Source organism: Helianthus annuus, chromosome 9 (assembly GCF_002127325.2).
Source record: "Helianthus annuus cultivar XRQ/B chromosome 9, HanXRQr2.0-SUNRISE, whole genome shotgun sequence".
Lineage (NCBI taxonomy): Eukaryota > Viridiplantae > Streptophyta > Magnoliopsida > Asterales > Asteraceae > Helianthus > Helianthus annuus.
Genome location: NC_035441.2, coordinates 65,281,073 through 65,284,882, shown reverse-complemented (window position 1 = coordinate 65,284,882; position 3,810 = coordinate 65,281,073). Strand labels below are relative to the sequence as shown.

The window sequence follows — 3,810 nt, the reverse complement described above, 5'->3', positions numbered from 1 at the left end:
CAAACCCGTGTGTCGGGATAACTGTTTTGAACAATGAACTGTCTTTAAAACTATTTTGGTTTATGCTTCCGCTGTTTTGTTAAACTAATTACCGAATCTAAACTCTAATGTTGCTAATTACTCCGGATATTAAATACTTCTACTATTAATTAAATGCTCAGTATAATTGGTGGCTGGATCCTGGTCAGTCACGCCCTCGAAGCGGGTGTTATCCGCAGGAGGAATTTGGGGGTGTGACATCCAACTTCCAGTAACTGGGATCTGGAAAACAACCACTGCAATTCCGACCACGGGGCCGTGTTCGCTCAACACGGGGCCGTGGTGAACCTTCTGACCAACATTCTTTTCTGTTTTTATTGCAGGACTTGGAACCCGACGCCAACCTCACGTAGTGTATGAGCTCCAGTTCCAATAAAGACATAAAAGAACCATTAGAAGAACCCGAACGCTTTCTCAGAAAAAGGTTAAAAGCCAAAAATCAAGAGAAGGTTTTGGGTGATCCACCTCCAATGGCGGACCAACGTACCCTTATGGATTATCTACGGCCCACCGTAGGTAATCTAGGCGCCACTATCAATGCTCCGAATGTCGAAGCCAATAACTTCGAACTTCGACCGCATTTGATACAAATGCTCCAAAACTCCGCAACCTTCCACGGGCTTGCGGACGAGGATCCCCATCTACATATAACTAATTTCTTAGAAATATGTGATACCTTTCGGATCAATGGAGCATCAAACGACGCCATCCGCCTCCGTATGTTTCCATTCTCACTAAAAGACCGAGCGAAAGCTTGGCTCAACGCCCTCCCAGCTGGATCGGTAAACACCTGGGATGAACTAGCCCAAAAATTTCTATATAAGTATTTCCCTCCCGCTAAAACTGCTAAATTAATGACTGAAATTAATACATACTCACAAGAGGATGGGGAATCCTTATATGAAACTTGGGAAAGATTCAAGGAGCTATTACGCAAGTGTCCCCATCACGGCCTCGCAATATGGCAACAAGTATCCACTTTCTACAATGGATTGTTGCCACACACTAGGCAGACACTTGATTCTAGCTCCGGGGGACTTTTAGGTAATCGACGCCCACACGAAATATATAATCAGATTGAGGAAATTGCTCAAACCAATTTTCAATGGCACACCCCCCGGGGAAATAAGTCTATCGCCCCGGGCGCCCATAAGGTCGACGAAAGCACTTCTTTACAAGCCCAAATCGAGGCCCTTTCTTCAAAAATAAAAAAATTAGAAATGACAAAAACAGTCTCGGTTATGGCTTGCGAAGGGTGCGGTGGGTCACATGAAAATTGGAGTTGCATGAAAGAAACGGACGATCAACAAGAAATGGTAAACTACATTGATAATAGACCTAGGCCGTCGGGTCCCCCAACGGGAACTTACAACCAAGGATGGCGAAACCACCCAAACCTTGGTTGGAGGGAACCCGGCAATAGTAGTAACCAACAAACCCAACGAACAAACTTTCAGCAATCAAGAAATGAGTCACAAAATTTCACTCAACAACAAGGTGGACGAGAAAGGCTCGAAGATACTATATCTCGCCTCGTCTCTGACACTGATAAGAAAAACTCGGAAAGATTTCTACAATTAGAATCTAATTTTAGGAATCAACAAGCTAGCATTCAAAACATAGAAAAACAAATAAATCAAATAGCTCAAAATTTTTCCGAGAGACCGCAAGGCGCATTACCTAGCAATACCGAAACAAACCCAAAGGCGCAAGTTCACCTCATCACACTACGAAACCGCACCGTAGGGCCTGCAGAAGTACCGCCACCTACGGAAGAAACAAGGCCAACACCTCTGCAGGAAAAGAACTCTCCTCCATCACCAGAGCCTACCAAGGCTCCTCGAGTTCCGTACCCCGGTAGGTTAATTCGTCAAAAGACCAATGAGCAATTCGCAAAATTCGAAAGTCTGTTAAAACAATTGCATGTCAATATTCCTTTTATCGAAGTCCTAACCCAAATGCCCAAATACTCTAAATTTATGAGGGACTTCCTTACACATAAAAAGAAAATTGAAAATTTGCAATTAGTTAATTTAGGCGAAGAATGCTCTGCCCTCGTACTCAATAAACTACCCCAAAAGAAAATCCATCCCGGAAGCTTCACGATTCCATGCTCAATAGGGGAATCGCCCGTTCGCAATGCCTTGGCCGACCTAGGGGCTAGCATTAACCTCATGCCCTCATCAATGTTCAAAAGGCTTGGCTTGGGAACCACGAGCCCTACAAAGATAAGCATACAACTCGCTGATCGATCCGTCAAGTTCCCACAAGGTGTCATCGAGAATGTCTTGGTAAGGGTAAGCAGATTCGTTTATCCAGTTGACTTTGTCATACTCGATATGGAGGAAGACACCGAGGTCCCCCTTATACTAGGGAGACCCTTCCTTGCCACAGCACAAGCGGTGGTAGACATGAATGACGGGACACTCACTTTGAGGTATGGGGATGATGAAGTGAAGTTCGTAGTTGGGAAAAGAATAGAGGACGACGACCCAGTAAACTACATGAAGGTTATTGATTCAAGCTTGGATGCTGCTCTCCGACGGTGTAACATGGGAAGCAAGGCATCCCACTCAGAAGATATATAACCTCAAATCGGGTCTAGCCAAGGACCCTTATAAATGTGGCGCACCACGGAGGCATTCCGCGAAACTATCCTTAGTTTAGTTTAATCTTTTAGTTTTTGCAGAATAAAACACACTCATGGTGGTAATGGATGAAAAAGGGAACGAGAAAAATGGAACCATGCACGAAGAACAGAGCAACCCGACAAAAATCTCCATCACAGAAGGCTCAACACGGGCCGTGCCCAACCAACACGGCCCCGTGCTGAGCCCCTGCAGAAAATCACCCAGTTCAGGTAACTGGACACGGGCCGTGTTCAGCGGACACGCCCCCGTGTCCAGGCTTCTGTTTCAATTCTCTAATTTTTGTTACTGGCACTTGACCACGGGGCCGTGCCCGGTCAACACGGGGCCGTGTCCAGGATGCCAGTAACATAAATCTTTGCTTTTTAACCCACTTTTACACATTCTAATCAACCAAAAACATTATTTTTGGACACATTGAGGACAATGTGTAATTTAAGTGTGGGGGGATGCTAAAACCTTGAATTTTGCAAATCCTAAACACAAGCCTTACACAAAACTCTATTGGAACTGCTAAACACCCCAAATTTTTTTCAAAAACTTTTCATTTTTTATTTACTTGTCTTAGTTTAAGTTGGAAATAACAAGTTCTTAAAAAGGTTATATTTTTACAAGTTTACAACCGATAGCGTCGTGATAACAAAGAACCAAAACATAAGAAAATTATGAAAGGGCATAACAAGTCTAGTTAAAAATTCGATTATATATACTTGATCACATTAAAAAACCATTCCCACAAAAGTGAGTTTTGAGCCTTTATTGAGCATAAAAATATACATATTTAGATTAAATGCTCATTTTTCGTTTCTTGTGTGAATAGCCGCTTGGTTCTTACAAATCTAGAACTTGCCACGACGATACATTCCCGGTCCTTACCAACTTAAACCCAAGTAAGTAAATGATGGAGGCATTAGGACTAACCATTTTTCTTTCAAAACCATTATTTTTCATTTTTTTTATCACCTACCTAAAATCCCCCTAGATAGCCCCTTTGAGCCTAAACCTTTCATTTCATTACCCCAAAACCCTTTTTACCCACCAAAAACCTTTTTATTTTTTTTCACCCTTTATTTTAGTAACAAGCTCGCTTTTTCGTAAACTCACCTTTTTATGTGACGATCAA

General features: G+C 42.8%; 1 non-coding gene across 1 annotated transcript; it reads right to left on the bottom strand.

The window, feature by feature from the left end:
• Positions 1-887: 887 nt before the first annotated feature.
• LOC118482371 lies at positions 888-994 on the bottom strand. The gene has a single exon (XR_004868412.1). It is a non-coding gene; the product is annotated as a small nucleolar RNA R71 (small nucleolar RNA).
• Positions 995-3,810: the final 2,816 nt, after the last annotated feature.